Consider the following 19,479-nt stretch of genomic DNA (forward strand, 5'->3'; position numbering starts at 1 on the left):
CGAACACTGCCACTCGAGCAAAATATACTGTCTGGTGCAATCAACCAAAAACAACCAGAAAGATCAGTTTTGGACAAAAATGGATCAGCATCATTTGCTGCATCGGTTTCTAGCAGACTCATTCAAATGGTCGGCTGTAGATTGACTAAAAAAATCCATTAGTGTATGGCTACCTTTAGAAACCGAATTATGCCTTGCATGTTTTTTTGCCTCTCCCCACACATAAATATGCATTCGATGTGATGGCCAATGTAAATTATTGTGTGGGTTAACATCGAATGTGTTTATCACATGAAGAAAATAAACCTTCTTCAAAAAGGGGATACCCCTACAAGGAACTTTATAGACCCCATGGTGGTGCTGTGAACCATAGAAGGCACACATTGCCCAAAAAAAAGAAGAATCTTCTTATTTTTGGGCAACATGTGCCTTTTATGGTCCATGGTATAACCATGGGGGGTCTATGAAATTCCTTGTAGCGGTATCCCATTTTTTCAAAAGTGAAATAGCAGAGAAATGTGTCAGACTTCATTCTGATTGAATTTCGGCTGAAATGTCCTCACATAAATTACCAGGGCATTACACAATGTAATACACAGAGATCTGAGTCTTGTGTTCTGCATGGAACTTGATGAAAACATTTGTTACTTACAAGACTCAAAACTAGACGGGCTTCTTCTTTCTATTCCTAGTCTATAAATGGAAGAATCAGATGGGTATGGCTGACTTAGAAAGTTCTTCTTTCAGTTTCATGTTTGTATCTATAGCAGGGGTGTAACAATAGGGGATGGAGCCCTTGCACCCATGGAGGGGGGGGCCCAGGGCCCCTCTAGGGTCCGCTCATGGCTGTTTTGGGGGGCTCTCCTCTCAGCGTGCTCCCCTCCTGCATCAATCACTGGCGGTAGCAGAGGCAGCAGCAATACATACCTCCATTCACCGCGGAGGTCTCCGATTTCTAAGTGCTTCACGCTACTTCCTGTTAAACAGGAAGTAGCGTGAAGCACTTAGAGATCGGAGACCTCTGCGGTGGATGGAGGTATGTATCCTGCCTGCCGCCGCTGCTGCCAGTGATAGATGCTGGAGGGGAGCGCTGAGAGGATAGTCTGAGGTGAGGGGGGGGGGCAGGGAACTGTCCCCCCTCCCCGCCGATGTGCAGTGCTTTCCCCTTATGCTGCGACCCCTCCTACCCCCCAAAACTGCCCTGAGCGGGCACCCAGGGGAGCATCCAAATTCTTGCAGGGGCCCAGTGACTTCTAGTTACTCCCCTGATCTATAGTTAGAAATTATTATTGACTAGCTGGTGGCCCGCTATGCTTTGTGAGACAGGAGTGCACCATCCAATCACAAGACAAGCTTTTCTCCTGGTGGACTCAAGCATCACAGCTGCAGCCTTAGAGTGCACTCCGTGGTCAGTCAGGATCTTTAGGGAGCCTTGCCCAAAGACTCTTACTAATTTTTATACTGGCTTGAGCCTGTAATGATCGCTGCTGCAGCAGGTGTTGCTGGAAATAGTAGTGCTGCAGCTCAGGCAGTTCTGATATCTTTCCATGCAAGCTGCATAGCTTTGTCTGTCTTTCCCTGCTGTCAGCTTGTGACTGATTATCATTCACCTGTGTGGGAATCTGCATGTCTGCTCCCATTGGATGACCTCAGTATAAAGATCTGCTTCCTGCAGGGTTTCCTTGGGTTTTCATAGCTTCAGTTTAAGCCTGTCTTGCTGTCGCTTCGCCCCTGATCGTGTTTCTTGTTCTAAAGATACTTTGCTGGTTTTGCATCATATATTGGTTCATTGCCAATATATATGCATACCAGCACGTTTATTATTTTCCTTGTATTCGTGTTACGTTGATACATCAGTGTCGCTGATATATACGTACACGAACTGTTTATATCCTGTGTTCAGTTAGTCAGTTTTCCAGCACGTTTTGGTAGTTTGCGCGTACCGTGATCACCCGTGCTGAGGTAGTTACCCTGCTCCTGGTTCTGTTTGTGGATTGCGTTCATCTCTGCGAAGAGATAACGAATCCTTCTGAATCCTGTTCTGTTTGTGGATTGCGTTCATCTCTGCGAAGAGATATCGAATCCTTCTGAATCCTGTTCCTGGTCCTGTTTGTGGATTGCGTTCATCTCTGCGAAGAGATAGCGAATCCTTCTGAGTCCTGTTCCCTGTATTACTCCAGTCTTAGTCAGCGTTCCTGCTTATGTCATATATCGGTTCATTGCCGATATATACAGATGTTAGTCAGACGTTACAAATAGTTTCATTGATAGCTGTAATTGTAATACGCTAGGAAAACATACTTATTGTATATTTGTCTGTGTTACGTTCATCTATCTTGATCCTGCTATTTCCTGACTATCCTGTCCTGTCTTTGTGAGGCACGCCATCGCCGCAACGCATTGGCTGCCTCATTCCAGTCTGTGTTATTGTGGACGCTTGCTGTCACTAAGTAGTGGCTAGTTAAGCAAGCGTTCATTCTGTTTACCTGTCCTGATCTCCTCAGTTCTGGTTTATGCGCTCAGCGCTACTTTGCGCTGAGACGTTATAACGAAAGCATTGTTTGTGGCTGTCAGATCTGCACCGGCTCTGTGCGCCACAATCTCCTATTGGAGTCAGTCCTCCCCTCCACTATACTAGGGATAGCCTGTTTCCTTGTGCTAGTGTGTGTACCTCCTTCACGTCAGCTCATGCGTTGCATGCTGACTGTGGAGAATACACCACCAAGCTTAACATTATGAAAACCCCATTACCAATCCCCATTGTGGGGGGGATTCCCAGAAAGTATGACACTGTTAATTATGGTTCCTGTTCCTTTAAGAAATTTGAAGAACTTAGCTCTGAAACAGAAAATGAGTTTTTCTCTGAATGTGCCAGGTTCCTGGCCAATCCTGATCTCCAAGCGACTCCTGTTTCAACCTGGGCACTCCAACTAAGTTATATTTTGTTTAAAGGGGAATTATTCCAGTGGGCATTTGATGTTCTCAATCATTCCGATTTGAAAGAGAGACCGCTGGAATTTCTAGCGTTTGTGATCCATAACTGGTTGCGCATAGATCCATTGCCTTTTCCTCTTAATGAACTCCTGGCAGCAGGCCAATCAGCTACTCCTTCAATTGCTTGCAAAAATGTTCAGCAAGCAGAAAGTGTTACTGATAATTTTCCTGCAGCCTTGAATAAATCACCAAAAACAGCAGGGTCTAAGGCAAAACGCAAACGTTCTAAGAAACGTGTCCGATCTGCAGAGTCGTTATCCTTAGCGACTGAGACCTATAATGAGATTCTGCCATTAACGGATAATGAAATGCAATTGTCTTTCAGGGGAGTTAAATGGACTTATGAAACTACTAATGAACTTTCCTCCCTGGCTAGGGAAAATAAAGATTTTTGTTTAAAAGAATTATCTGAGTATGATTATGAGGAGATATTACAGAGTATTGAACAAATCAACTTATTTGTGAAGCAAGGAAAGTTTGCATACACTACAGTTCAGCACTTGCTACAGGTATTGGAGATTCTTAGGAATAAGGAATCTGCCAATCACCTGCTAATTAACCCAATATATGTCCCTGCTACAATCATATCTGCAAACCATGATCTGCCTGTTAAGTATGCTTGGAATCCTCCATTTGAGAAAGGAGAGATGGAAGCTCTGGTCAATGAATGGAAGAATGATTCAAGTTCATTTTGTCAATTTTACAGTGCAAAAAGTGAATTAGTATTGAATGCATGCATTAAGTCTGCCTATAACCTAATAAAAACTGGTGTGTGTGGGTATGACTTTGTGGCTCCATTGATTGATGTGTGGGAACTGATTTTGGATGATTTTTATGTGACTCCGAATTCGCAAATTTGGCGTTCTGACCCGCCTGCTTCAGCACCTTTGGCTGATTCAGCAAGTGATTCGGAGCTCTTTTTGTGTGAAATTGAAGTTCCTGCAATTCCACCCTGTACCATGGATAACTCAGTGTTACTTACCAGTAAAACAGAAGCCACTGATACATTCTTAACCTTGCCCTGCGCAAATTTCTCAGCAGAGAATCCAGAGGTCCTGCTGACTTCCGAGTCCAGCCTAGCCAGTACTCATGACTCTTTGTTCAGTGAAACAGACACCAGAAAAATCTTGCCTGCCTCTGCAAACACTTCTGCAGAAATTACCTGTGTTAATCAAGTTCAACTCCTGTCTGATCCAGCAGATGCCAATAGATGCACTACATCAGTTTCCGAGTCCCAGCAATCCTGTCTAGAAACCTCAGAACCCCAGCATCTGAATTTTCCAATTTTACAAATGAATGGTGATTCAGATGCGCAAACATTGTGTCTTGATCTTCCTGTTTCTACACCTCGCTCTAGTTTCGTGAATAGCTCAGAGCATCTGCTATGTGAACCTGAAATCGCAGAATTATTACCTTGTTCAGAAAATATTCCAGTAAATTTTCCCTGTATCGTAAATAGCGCAGAGCATCTGCTATGTGAACCTGAAATCGCAGAATTATTACCTTGTTCAGAAAATGTTCCAATAAATTTGCCCTGTACCATGAATTGTGCAGTAGATCTCTCCAATGAAACTCAGGTCACAGAATCATTATGCTGTCCAGCAGGTGCTTCCATGGTTTTGCCCTGCAATATGGACTGTTCAGTGATCCTGTCCAGTGAAGCTGTGGTCGCAGAGTCTTATGCTTCACCCAGTACTTTGGATACTTCAAACCCTCTAGCAGAGGAGTCTGAGGCACTGCTTACCTCAGTTGGTGTTGCAGTAATATTCACTTGTCTAGCAGCTGTTTTGGAATTACAGTCTGCTCTAATAAAACTTGATGAATTTCTGCCCAGCAAAGCAGAAGCCATTGAAATATTGTCCTCGTCAGCAAGTGTGTTAGATACCTTGCCCTGTACACAGTCTGATTTAACCAATGTTGTTGAGTCCCTCTCCAGTGTTGTAACAGCCGAGGAACTCCAGCCCTGTCCTCTGAATGTTTCAGAAGTCTTGCCCTGTAACATGGATAATTCTGATTCTCTGGTCAAAATAATAGAAATCTCAGAATTTCAGTCCGGTCTGATGAGTGTTCCTGAAACCCAGCCCTGTATCCTGAAAGATTCTGGTTCTCTGGCCGCTGTGGCAGAGGTTCCAGAGTCCCCTTCCTGTCCAGGGAATTCCTCAGTTTTGCCTAGTCCAGTGGGGGCTGCTGCAATACTGACTTGTTCTGCAGCGCCTCATGAGCTCCAATCCAGTGTATTAGATGAGTCTCTGTCCAGTCCAGAGGTAGTTGTGGAGTCCCTATCTGGTTCAGTGCATACATCAGAAGATTTGTCCTGTCTTGTTAGTGCCCCTGAATCTGATTTGTTACTGACTTTGCTGGAATCAGCGACATCTAAGTCTGATCCTGCATTCTCGTGTAAAAGTCCAGTAGTTGCGAAGTCTAGTCATGATGATTTTTTTTTGGCCAGTCCTGGTTTTGGTCCTGTCTTGGCTGACCCTAAGGCTCACAGTTCCTTGACATACCCAGAGGTTTCTCTTGTGCCAGTGTGCCCAGATGTTCTTTGTGTGCCAGAATGCCCAAGTGTGTCTAAGGTGTTAGCGTGCTCTGATGCTTCCTTAGTGGGAACATGTTCTGATGTTGCCAGTCTGCCTGCATGCCCAGAGATGGTTCTGGTCCCTGAAAGCCCTGATCTTGATGTTTGTCCTTGTGGCCCTGACTCAGGAATTGCCCTAGGTTCCATAGGGGTTCTTGATAGTTCTCCATGTGAGCCTAAGGGGCGTTCTGACCTATGGGGATCTCTTTGGAGCTTCAAGGTGTTCTGGGAGGTCTCTGAGAAAACTTGTCCTGGTGCCTTGGACTGGTTCAACAGTGGGTTTTGTGTTGGTAAAGACAGTCCCGGTGGGCATTGCAAAGGCTTTGGCGTTTTTGAACGGTTCCTGGAAGGCGGTGGGTATCGCTCAGGGAGTTTCGGAGGGCTTTATTCTGGAAATCATGGTTCTGATGGGTGTCACACTGGGGCTTGTAGTACTGATGGGCATGGTTCTGTAGGTTCTGGTTCTGATGGGTCCAGTCTTGTGGGGACTGATTCTGGAATTCGGTCTTGCCGGGCTGTCCCGGTCATCATGAATTATCAGTCAGACTGTTTTGTTGGGAATTTCAGTTTTGAAAAGCGTCTGGAATCCGCTTTTAAGGGCGGGGGTACTGTAATGATCGCTGCTGCAGCAGGTGTTGCTGGAAATAGTAGTGCTGCAGCTCAGGCAGTTCTGATATCTTTCCATGCAAGCTGCATAGCTTTGTCTGTCTTTCCCTGCTGTCAGCTTGTGACTGATTATCATTCACCTGTGTGGGAATCTGCATGTCTGCTCCCATTGGATGACCTCAGTATAAAGATCTGCTTCCTGCAGGGTTTCCTTGGGTTTTCATAGCTTCAGTTTAAGCCTGTCTTGCTGTCGCTTCGGCCCCCGATCGTGTTTCTTGTTCTAAAGATACTTTGCTGGTTTTGCATCATATATTGGTTCATTGCCAATATATATGCATACCAGCACGTTTATTATTTTCCTTGTATTCGTGTTACGTTGATACATCAGTGTCGCTGATATATACGTACACGAACTGTTTATATCCTGTGTTCAGTTAGTCAGTTTTCCAGCACGTTTTGGTAGTTTGCGCGTACCGTGATCACCCGTGCTGAGGTAGTTACCCTGCTCCTGGTTCTGTTTGTGGATTGCGTTCATCTCTGCGAAGAGATAACGAATCCTTCTGAATCCTGTTCTGTTTGTGGATTGTGTTCATCTCTGCGAAGAGATATCGAATCCTTCTGAATCCTGTTCCTGGTCCTGTTTGTGGATTGCGTTCATCTCTGCGAAGAGATAGCGAATCCTTCTGAGTCCTGTTCCCTGTATTACTCCAGTCTTAGTCAGCGTTCCTGCTTATGTCATATATCGGTTCATTGCCGATATATACATATGTTAGTCAGACGTTACAAATAGTTTCATTGATAGCTGTAATTGTAATACGCTAGGAAAACATACTTATTGTATATTTGTCTGTGTTACGTTCATCTATCTTGATCCTGCTATTTCCTGACTATCCTGTCCTGTCTTTGTGAGGCACGCCATCGCCGCAACGCATTGGCTGCCTCATTCCAGTCTGTGTTATTGTGGACGCTTGCTGTCACTAAGTAGTGGCTAGTTAAGCACGCGTTCATTCTGTTTACCTGTCCTGATCTCCTCAGTTCTGGTTTATGCGCTCAGCGCTACTTTGCGCTGAGACGTTATAACGAAAGCATTGTTTGTGGCTGTCAGATCTGCACCGGCTCTGTGCGCCACAATCTCCTATTGGAGTCAGTCCTCCCCTCCACTATACTAGGGATAGCCTCTTTCCTTGTGCTAGTGTGTGTACCTCCTTCACGTCAGCTCATGCGTTGCATGCTGACTGTGGAGAATACACCACCAAGCCTTACAGAGCCAGAATCAGAACCCTGGTGAAGGGCTCAAATCCTTCATCAAAAGTAACAGCCTTACCCTAATTAGCACCCAGGGCAATTACAGAAGGGTGAGAGGGTGGACTGACACACTCACACATAAAGCTGACACCTTGGAAATTATTATTATTATAGATAACTAGCTATTTAGACCACCTGTTAAATAATGGACGCTAGGGCTGTGACACGACCACAGTGTGCACGTGACGTGCGCACACCCGGCTGCGCTCCCCAACGGCTACACGTGCACATTAGGTAAAAACACACGAACACAGGAATAGGATGATGACACGGGGACAGAGGGGTTTTGTTATATATGATACTGAAGTAGCTGAGGCAAAATAGGAAGAATCCTGGTCCTGCTTAACCTCCTATGTTCCTGACTCAAGCTTGAGGTAAAAAAAGGATGCTGGGAGCGGTAATCCAAGGCCTGGGTCAGGGTAGCCGCCGGGAGGTGCAGAGAGAGCAGCGGTGCGTTGTGTATAGCTCACCTCCCTGGGATCTGGATGCTCGCTGCCCAACTTCTTCCAGTCCTCAGAAGCTCTCAAGCCCTTGGGTAAAATTGCCGTTTGTCACATGACAACAGACAGCCAAGCCATCTCACCATAGGGCAAAAACAGAAACAGAAACCGAGAGCCTCAATGGTGTAGTACGTACTACTCAGGAATGAAAAAAAGTGGTGACTGAAATATACTCACAAAGATGGATCATCATACAGGCGACCACTAAAAATACAGATGGGGATCAAAATCCTATCCCTCCACCAAGGGTGGACAATATAGGACATCGAGTTCGATGGCACAGAGGCGCCATTTAGAATAAAATGTATGCACCTAGAGCCTCCGGTTACACTGGACAAACAAATGCTCCACAACATTGCCCAAGGTAGTGGGTACGCCTCCGAAACGCGTCGCATGTGGAGTTATTGTAGTGGTTTTTTTTTCACAAATAAAGAAATGCTGTTTGAAATTACACATGTGGTGTATTGACTGTTGGAGGTAAGTCCACCACTATCTCCACTTTTAAATGGAATTTAGATGTTTTTATTCTGATTGGCGCCTCTGTACCATCGATCTGCATCACTATAAGGGTAGAGTGCAACTCGAAGGACAGGAGGGAGAATTGCGTAATTCGGCCGCCATAAAAATTTGCTCAACATTTTCCACGACATTATCCTGCCCAGGTTTGTGATTGTTGGACATTGAGGGGTTGACTGAAAACCGTACCTCATGAATTATTTCATGCTACTTACTAACTCAAAATGAATCTGTCGTAACTCATAATTTACATCGGCTTATCTCTCCTTGGCCCCATTCAATCAACTTTTCTCCTGAGATTTCTTCAAGAAGATAAGTTTTTATCTTAGCTAAAAAAAATATATATTTTTAGATAAGATAAAAACTTAGCCTCCTGACAATTTAAAAAGTACTTAAAGGTAAATAAAGAAGTAATATCAAACATAATTTAAAGAGAATCTGTACTCTAAAATTCTTACAATAAAAAGCATACCATTCTATTCATTATATTCTCCTGGGCCCCTCTTTGCCATTTCCGCCGCTCCTCACCACGATCCTGGCTTGCCAGTTTTAGGCAGTGTTTACAAACAAAAAACATGGCCGCTAACCAGGAAGTGATGTTTGTGTGTATATCTATCTATCTATGTAACGATAGGTGTTAGTAAATAACAGAGTTCTAATTATTTGGTGATCTGCAGTATCACCAATAATGCAGATACTATATCTGATTATATGGTGATCTGCAGAATCACCAATAATAAAAATATAGCAAACACTAAGGTAAAAACGTGACCTTAGTCACCACGTAATTGCACTGAGTGTAGTGCTTGGTGCAAACAGGAATTTACTGATAGTATCTCAGCAGTAAGCTCACCAGCGGAGCTGGAGGTTACAGATAGCTGCATGGAGAACACCTCACCAGTGACAAGGGCTCACTAGTGAGAGAGAGAGTGGTCAGACAGATCGAGTTGGCAACAGACGGTCAGATAAGGTACAAAATCGACAGACAGAATCAGAGTTAGGTTCAGGCAAAAAGGGTCGGTAACAAGATCAGAAGGTCAAAGGTACAGAATCGATAAGCAAAGAATGGTCAGGACAGGCAAGAGTCATACACAGGTAATATCACAATAATCAGTTATTATTACAGCTATCAAAGAGTCTGAGCACTAACACGAGGTATTCGCAACAGCAGACAAGTTGCGAGTGAAAGTCCAGTGCTTAAGAAGCCAAGGTGACCATGCGGCACGCCCCCCGATGCCCAGCCATCCGGAGCGGTGGTCGCGTCCTATGACGTGACGCGACCCGCGGGTCAGGTGATGCGCCTCTTCGCCACATAAAGGTCGCATCGATGAGCGCGCGCACACGCTAAAGCGACATTGTGGGCAACAGAAAGACCTGTCCTCGGCGTGCTAGACGCCCGAGGTATGGGAGTACCGCTAGGCAGGGAGGCAGAGGCAGCTGCAGTAGCAGTACAGTTCGCCGCAGCTGCCCTATTGATATTTATTACAATCTATCTATCTATCTATCTATCTATCTATCTATCTAGCTATCTAGCTATCTAGCTATCTATATATATCATGTTACAGTATACTACAAGTCTTTATTACATAGTTCTGCACTCCAGTCTCTCACAGTTCTCAGCGTGTGACAGCCTGACAGGCTCAGAGAAGCTCTGTCTGTGACTCATACACACAGCATACAGAGCCTGCAGGGGACGTGTATAACATCTCCCTATCACAACAGAGAGCACATTCCTAGCTGCCTCCACAAAGCCTGACAAGGAAAAGAAGATTAGATAATTTACAGAGATATTACAGAGACAGTGCAACTAGAAAAGGCTGCAGTAAGACAGACCACATTAGGACAGGTATAGTAACTTATAGAAGAAATAAGGCTGAAAATTTTGTTACAGTCTCTTTAAGTAATTTCTTGCTTGTTTTAGCATAAAAGAGGTTTTAAAATATGTTTTACTGATAAGATGTGAAAACTTATCCTGTGAGAAGAGAAATATTAATTGTCACAGGAGCCCTGTTGGTCAGACCGCAAATGGCCTTCCAAACGGTGCCAGCGCACGGATCGTGCGAACTCTGGTCGCAGTCAATGCGCAGGAACCGTTGGGACAAACCGCAGACAAACCAGAAGGGAGCCTGTGAGATATGGGTAATTACAACCCACACACGATTCCAGGGTATCTGCCACCACCACTGGTATGGGCCAGTGGACCCGATTTACTGACTGACTGGTCCTGCGAATAAAAATGGTTAAAACACGCTGTATTCTGTCTAGCCAACAACAACAATAGTAACGTCTCTTCAGAGGTCTGGTTCAGTGGTGTGCGTGCTGAATAGTAGGGAAGCTAGAACAACAACTGACGATAGCGTCGGTTTATTGGAAGCAATATAAATAATTAATATATACAGACAATTATTAAAATCAACAATTATTAACACAGTAATAGCCAGTATAAAAAATAAAAGGGAGAAAATACTTAGGGTTTGTGGAAATATGTCCTTTTGTGGGAAAATCATCAAGTCCAAGCAAAACGGTTTCAAGTTCTCAAAGTTCTTTGTTCCAGAGTAAAGTTCAGCAAGATTTAAAATCCAAACAAAATGGAGGATGTCCTTTGTTTCAATTCAGACAAGATGGCCACCACTCGTTCCTCACGGTGGCCGGGTGTTCAGGAAGATGGGAAATAGAGGAACAATTTGCCCGGGCAGCAGATTCACTTTTAATGGAGCTGAGTTCAAAGGCGGGCTTCCAGAGTCAGCCCCCAGGCCGGACTATGGTAATCACATCTGGGGCAGGGGCCTCCACAAGCCACATAATCCTGACATTTCTCTAGACCGACCTACGTGGCCGGCACACAAATAATAATTACATATTATCGATCCCTAGAACCTACCGATTAATATGATATCAGACATGGCTAGTGCAGCGGATCAGGTTCCTGAGAAGATTCATACCTGGGTTGTAGGGGCCCCGGGCCCCTCTCGACTGGTATCAAGAGATTCAGCATGACCCTACGGATCCAATGATACCGCTCTCATAACTACCCTATTTATTGTATTCTGTAAATGGGCAAAAGATTATATAGTACATTCATTTCTTCCTGGTAAGGCTGGAGCCAGGGTGTCTGGTATCCAGCTGTGCCTAGCTTCCAGGGATCCCTCTGTATGAAAAGGACCACCAAATGGAGGTAATTGAGACAAACATCCTCTTGGACACAGGCCTGGCCCAGGCTCATTAGCATATCAAAAGAGCCATCCTGCAGTTAAGCTGATGCTATCTCTCTGCTGAGAAAAGACTCAGCTGCTCCTACACAATCAATCCATTCTAGTGATCTGAAGCGCAATCGATGCAGAGAATCGAGTGCGATCGCGTTTTCTTCACGGGCGGTTCCAGGACGCGTCTGCGGCCCCGCAACCGTCCGTGACAGCCCCCCCTCTTGTCTGTGGCTTAGCCACACACCCGCAAGATGTGTGGCGGCGCCGCTAACCTGGCGGACGGGTCTCGGGTTGCCGGTACGGCGGGGAACCCGTTGGAGCCAGCGGCTCGGTTCCCCTGGACAGGTCGCGGTCGGCTACACTCAGGCTTGACCCGAATTGGACCAATCCGGGCAGGGCATTTGCGCCACTGCGTTCGGATGGGGCGTCTGCCAGGACTGCTGACAAGTTACGGGCAGTGGTTTGGGTAGGTCAGCAGCCAGCCCACGCAGGGGTTCCCTGCGAAGCGGCTGTGGACCTAAGGGAACCCCGTGGGAATCCCTGGACCTCCCCCGCTCCTGACAGACGGCACATGCTTTGCAGTATTTGGCTACATCCCTGTTCATCCCGGGCCAATAAAACTGTTTCCGAATACAGGCAAGTGTCTTGCGGACACCCGAGTGCCCTGTCAGAGGATTAGCATGTGCGGATTTCAGCACATGTCCCCTGAACGCACTCCGGACCACAAGCCATTTGGTATTCGCATGTGATCCACCGGTAGGGGGATGTACAGACTCGCTGTACAGTCTCCCACCTTCCCAGTACACCTTGAAAGCGGCCCCGTCTGCAAGGGACTCAGAGGCTTGCTGCCTGAGCACCTCCAGGCTTGGGTCGCTTTGTAGTGCTGCTGTGAGGACGCTGTCAGTTTCAGCCAACTTGCTCATGTCACACGAGGCCAGTGGCTGAAAGGTCTCATCCCTGCGGTCAGAGGAGGGGGAGGAGGCCGGAACCCCCTCCACTGGTTCTGAGCTCGGGTTCTGAGCGGTACAGCTGCGCGGTACTGCTAGCACAGGTACACCTTCAGAAGGGCACAGACGGGCATTACTCAAATCATCGTTGCATGCATTAATGACATTGACGGGTATAGACATTTTTTCATTACAGACAGGTTGTACAGTAAACTCAGGTACAGTTACATCATCATCACAACAGACAGTCTGTACATCAAACTCAGGTGCCTTTGAAGCAGGCACTATTGAACCAGGTACCCTTGAACTGGGCACATTCAACCCACCTCCCCCTGGTGCTCCCCCCAAGTGTATAAAGTACCTGGTGGTGGGTGGAGAGTCCGTCTCCTTCCGTGAGCGACAAGGCGGTTGTGGCAGGTTCGTAGTAGGACACAAGCTTGCCCAAATCAGTCCCCAGCAACACAGGGACTGGGAGATCCTTCACAACCCCAACAACCCTTTCTTGGACCCCTCCTCCCCAATCCAGCTTCACTCTCGCGTGGGCTATGTGAAAAAGGGTGCCCTCTACTCCAGTAAGGGCAAGGGATCGGCGGGAGCTGATGCTCTCCTTTGGCACAAGGTGTGAGTGAACTAACGTGATGTCAGCTCCGGTGTCCCGGAATCCGGTGACAACTTTGTCGTTCACTCTAACAAGTTGCTGCTGGTCGGTTTGGTTGCGGATTTCCCTTCCGCGGGCAAACAGGACAAAATCTGATGATCCAGGCTGTGGTTCGCTGGCTGGTTGCCTCTGCGGTGGGTGAGATACAGGTGCTGCAGGTGCTGGTGGTGTCTGTCTCCACTCCGGACAGTCGAATTTCATGTGTCCGGGCTGGCGGCAGTAGTGACAGGTGACCTCTCCAGGGGCTGCAGGCCTGGGTGCAGCAGCTGCGCTGAGTGGCCTCGGTGGCTGATGGCTCACCGGGGCAGGAGAGTCTGCCAGAGTATTGGACTGACCTCCCCTCCAGCTGGATGGTGCGGTTCTGCGTGCATCGGACACCAGGGTAGTTGCAAAGGTCTCAGCGAGGTCTGCAGCAAAGGTCCCAACCGCTGCCTAACACTGTCACAGGAGCCCTGGTGGTCAGACCGCAAATGGCCTTCCAAACGGTGCCAGCGCACGGATCGTGCGAACTCTGGTCGCAGTCAATGCGCAGGAACCGATGGGACAAACCGCAGACAAACCAGAAGGGAGCCTGTGAGATATGGGTAATTACAACCCACACACGATTCCAGGGTATCTGCCACCACCACTGGTATGGGCCAGTGGACCCGATTTACTGACTGACTGGTCCTGCGAATAAAAACGGTTAAAACACGCTGTATTATGTCTAGCCAACAACAACAATAGTAACGTCTCTTCAGAGGTCTGGTTCAGTGGTGTGCGTGCTGAATAGTAGGGAAGCTAGAACAACAACTGACGATAGCGTCGGTTTATTGGAAGCAATATAAATAATTAATATATACAGACAATTATTAAAATCAACAATTATTAAAACAGTAATAGCCAGTATAAAAAATAAAAGGGAGAAAATACTTAGGGTTTGTGGAAATATGTCCTTTTGTGGGAAAATCATCAAGTCCAAGCAAAACGGTTTCAAGTTCTCAAAGTTCTTTGTTCCAGAGTAAAGTTCAGCAAGATTTAAAATCCAAACAAAATGGAGGATGTCCTTTGTTTCAATTCAGACAAGATGGCCACCACTCGTTCCTCACGGTGGCCGGGTGTTCAGGAAGATGGGAAATGGAGGAACAATTTGCCCGGGCAGCTCATTCACTTTTAATGGAGCTGAGTTCAGAGGCGGGCTTCCAGAGTCGGCCCCCAGGCCGGACTATGGTAATCACATCTGGGGCAGGGGCCTCCACAAGCCACATAATCCTGACATTTCTCTAGACCGACCTACGTGGCCGGCACACAAATAATAATTACATATTATCGATCCCTAGAACCTACCGATTAATATGATATCAGACATGGCTAGTGCAGCGGATCAGGTTCCTGAGAAGATTCATACCTGGGTTGTAGGGGCCCCGGGCCCCTCTCGACTGGTATCAAGAGATTCAGCATGACCCTACGGATCCAATGATACCGCTCTCATAACTACCCTATTTATTGTATTCTGTAAATGGGCAAAAGATTATATAGTACATTCATTTCTTCCTGGTAAGGCTGGAGCCAGGGTGTCTGGTATCCAGCTGTACCTAGCTTCCTGGGATCCCCCTGTATGAAAAGGACCACCAAATGGAGGTAATTGAGACAAACATCCTCTTGGACACAGGCCTGGCCCAGGCTCATTAGCATATCAACAGAGCCATCCGGCAGTTAAGCTGATGCCATCTCTCTGCTGAGAAAAGACTCAGCTGCTCCTACACAATCAATCCATTCTAGTGATCTGAAGCGCAATCGATGCAGAGAATCGAGTGCGATCGCGTTTTCTTCACGGGCGGTTCCAGGACGCGTCTGCGGCCCCGCAACCGTCCGTGACATTAATTAGATCAGAGGCCCATGTTTGTTTACCTAACTGTAAGGATCCGCTCAGCTGGCTGCACAGGCAGACAGCTGTTTGACCATTCCTTGTGTCTGAGGGATGCAGGTCTCTGGATAAAAGTCCTGGCTTTGACTTGCAAGTTCCAGACCTGCTCTGCTGCTGAGGGATTTGCATACATTGGTTATGCAAATCATCTAGCTGCTGGCAGTATAAAGGTTGGGATCACCCACAATCCTTGGCTGGTCATTCCTTCAGGGTTTGTTGTAAACACTCCTAGAGTGTCAGCCATGCTATTTCTTGTTAAAGTTATCTTAGAGTAATTCTTGGAACTGTACTAGGCAGTTCCTAGTGCAGTTAGATTGCATATCTGTTTTGTCTGTCTGTTGCGATTGTCCTGTCCCAGCGGTGGTCGACAGTAAATCGTTCTGTTTGTCTGGGTGCTAACCGGGTCAGCGGTTGCTACCGGTAGCCCCTTCTGATCTGTCTTGCCTGGATCGCACAAGCCTTGCGCTAGTGCTGTGGATCCTTCTGTTCTGTTTTCCTGGATCACACTAGCCTCTAGCGGTAGTGCTGTAGATCCTTCTGATCTGTCTTGCCTGGATCGCACTGGCCTTGCGCTAGTGCTGTGGATCCTTCTGTTCTGTTTTCCTGGATCGCACTAGCCTTGTGCAAGTGCTGTGGATCCTTCTGTTCTGTTTTCTTGGAGTATAGCTGGAGCAGTGGTTGCTACCTGCTATCTCATCTGCCTATCTTGCTTGGATCGCACTAGCCCCTAGCGGTAGCGGCTGTGGATCCTTCCTAGCTTATTCCTGTTTTCCGTTTGTCTGTCTTGTCTGATACGAACGGTTGCTGTAGGCTCGGTGGGCTAACTGTTAAGCAAGCGCTCGCGTTCTCTGTTTCGTGTTTGTCTGTCGGTGGTTAGTTAGGCGTGCTTTTCTCTGTTGTGCTTAACACGAGGAGACCTCGCTGTAAATGCGTTCGCTGTTGCGAATGAGTGCGGTGTTCGCGTTTAGTTAGCGTTTGTTATTTTCCTTATCTTCTCATTGTATGATTTGCTGTGCCTTTGCTACTCTCGTCCTCTGTCTTCCTTAAGCCTTGTGTCACCTCTAGCAATCGCCTCTCTCGCGATTGCGTTCCTACTTTGTTTCTGCTGATGTGTGTTCACTGTCGCTGGGTCGCGACTAGATTGGTGAACACACATTCATCCTGTACCTGTGCTCTTTCTCTTTAAGGGCTGTTCAGGCCCGCATTGTCTTGATCTGTACAATCCCCATCTGGCATATGTGGCCGTGCAGCGGTTGTACTCGTCTGCACTCCACAGCACCATCTGCCAGTGGGAATTGCACTCTACTGGTGCTTGCACCAAAGCTGGGTTCCCCCCTTCATACGCTTGTGGAGGTTTTCTGCCGTGTCAGCGCACGCCTGGTGCGCTGATCACAGCGATTATTCCGCAAACGTTACACTAACTAATTAGCTCTTCTTCTTTGTTGTCATTTTAGCCTTCCCATAACCAACATTTAGAAACCATCAGCAATACTGTGCGCATTGCCTTTTCAAGGGAAATTTCAACACATTGTCAAGATACAAAAGCAAACACAAACATTTCTCAACACTTTCCACAAAATCATCCTGCTGACTGTGACTTTATGACTAATGGATCACAGTACACAAAATGAAAGAGATCATGAGATAAAGGAACTACGGTGGGATCCGAATGTTTGTTAATCGTCAGGATTTTCCTGTATAAATCGTTGGTTGTTACAATATAAAATGTCAGTTAAATATAGCATATAGGAGACCCACACAGTGATATTTGAGACGTAAAATGAAGTTTATTGGATTTACAGAAAGTGTTCAATAATTGTTTAAACACAGTTAGGCAGGTGCATAAATTTGGGCACTGTTGTCATTTTATTGATTCCAAAACCTTTAGAACTAATTATTAAAACTCAAATTGGCTTGGTAAGCTCAGTGGCGTACGTACAAAAAGGGCGCCTGGACAAAAAGGGCGCGGGGTGTAAACGCTAATTAACAATTAATTTTTATAAAAATAGTGTGCTATATTTCGTTTACAAATAATGTTTAACAAATTTATAAATCATTAAATAATGTTTATGAAATCGGAAATTGTGAAAACGTTAATCTTCCCTGTTTCAAAAGTTAAACTTATAATTACGTTTATTAAAAAAACAATAATATATGTTTAATTGTTATAATTGTATATTATTGTGAATAACCTTCATTTATGGTTTGTTCTTATAATAAAATCTGAAAATATTCTTTATAACGATGATATAAATATAACTACGTTCATAATAAGTGTTGTAAAACATTAGTAATTATTACTAAAATTTTACTAAAACTATACCTAAGCCTACTCTTACACAGAACCCTCCCTGTACCTATCCCTAACCCCTAGACCCCCCTGTTGGTGCCTAAACCTAAGACCCCCCGGTTGGTGCCTAAACCTAAGACCCCCCTGTTGGTGCCTAAACCTAAGACCCCCCGGTTGGTGCCTAAACCTAAGACCCCCCTGTTGGTGCCTAAACCTAAGACCCCCCTGTTGGTGCCTAAACCTAAGACCCCCCCTGTTGGTGCCTAAGTAACCCTCCCTGTACCTACCCCTAACCCCTAGACCCCCCTGTTGGTGCCTAAACCTAAGACCCCCCTGTTGGTGCCTAAACCTAAGACCCCCCTGTTGGTGCCTAAACCTAAGACCCCCCTGTTGGTGCCTAAGTAACCCTCCCTGTACCTACCCCTAACCCCTAGACCCCCCTGTTGGTGCCTAAACCTAAGACCCCCCTGTTGGTGCCTAAACCTAAGACCCCCCTGTTGGTGCCTAAACCTAAGACCCCCCTGTTGGTGCCTAAACCTAAGACTGCCTAAACCTAAGACCCCCCTGGTGGTGCCCAAACCTTAGACCCCCCTGTTGGTGCCTAAACCTAAGACCCCCCTGTTGGTGCCTAAACCTAAGACCCCCCTGTTGGTGCCTAAACCTAAGACCCCCCCTGTTGGTGCCTAAACCTAAGACCCCCCCCCTGTTGGTGCCTAAGTAACCCTCCCCGTACCTACCCCTAACCCCTAGACCCCCCTGTTGGTGCCTAAACCTAAGACCCCCCTGTTGGTGCCTAAACCTAAGACCCCCCTGTTGGTGCCTAAACCTAAGACCCCCCTGGTGGTGCCTAAACCTAAGACCCCCCTGTTGGTGCCTAAACCTAAGACCCCCCTGTTGGTGCCTAAACCTAAGACCCCCCTGTTGGTGCCTAAACCTAAGACCTCCCTGTTGGTGCCTAAACCTAAGACCCCCCCCTGTTGGTGCCTAAGTAACCCTCCCTGTACCTACCCCTAACCCCTAGACCCCCCTGTTGGTGCCTAAACCTAAGACCCCCCTGGTGGTGCCTAAACCTAAGACCCCCCTGTTGGTGCCTAAACTTAAGACCCCCCTGGTGGTGCCTAAACCTAAGACCCCCCTTTATTATGTGGATAATAATGTTTTACTAATTGTGGATGCAAAAAATATTTAGCAATTTACGTTACGTACTGATCGCTTTATTTTGTGAATAATAATGTTTTAGAAACAGTAAGGGATAAAACTTTAAATAATGTTTTAATTAGTTAAATAAGATAAATATGTTTAGTACTTTTATAAATGTTATTCGGCACAGGTGCATTTTATAAACGTAAATCACCATAAGCACACTTATAAATCATTAAAAATCTCCTGGCGCCGTTTGTAAACGTTATTTATGTCCTGCGCCCTTTTCTCCGGCTCGGCGCCCATTAAACGTTATTTATTATGAGAGTGAATGGCGGCGCCCTTTTTGTCCACTAGCGGCCTGCGCCCTTTTTTCCCGCTTCTAGCTCAGTGACCCCCAACCTACATACACAGGTGAGTGGAATCCATGCGTCCTCAACTTTGACAAGATTACCAGTCCCTGCACTGGCCACATGACCCCACAGCATGATGGAACCACCACCATATCTTACTGTAGGTAGCAGGTGCTTTTCTTGGAATGCTGTGTTCTTTTTCCTTCATACATAACGCCCCTTGTTATTCCCAAATAACTCAATTTTAGTTTCATCAGTCCACAGCATCTTATTCCAAAATGAAGCTGGCTTGTCCAAATGTGCTTTAGCATACCTTAAAGACTCAGTTTGTGCTGTGGGCGGAGAAAGGCTTCCTCTGCACCACTCTCGCTTACAGCATCTCCTTGTGTAAAGTGCACGGAATGGTTGAACGATGCACAGTGACTCCAAATGCAGCAAGATGATGTTGTAGGTCTTTGGTGCTGGTCTGTGTGTTGACTCTGACTG

The 19,479-nt window shown here is 46.4% G+C and overlaps 1 protein-coding gene across 1 annotated transcript in view; it reads left to right on the forward strand.

The window, feature by feature from the left end:
• Window positions 1–19,479, forward strand: part of LOC137562748 (vascular cell adhesion protein 1-like) — an 80,851-nt gene that overhangs the window by 21,710 nt on the left and 39,662 nt on the right. The window lies entirely within an intron of this gene.

The sequence above is a fragment of the Hyperolius riggenbachi genome, chromosome 3 (assembly GCF_040937935.1).
Source record: "Hyperolius riggenbachi isolate aHypRig1 chromosome 3, aHypRig1.pri, whole genome shotgun sequence".
Classification (NCBI taxonomy): Eukaryota; Metazoa; Chordata; class Amphibia; order Anura; family Hyperoliidae; genus Hyperolius; species Hyperolius riggenbachi.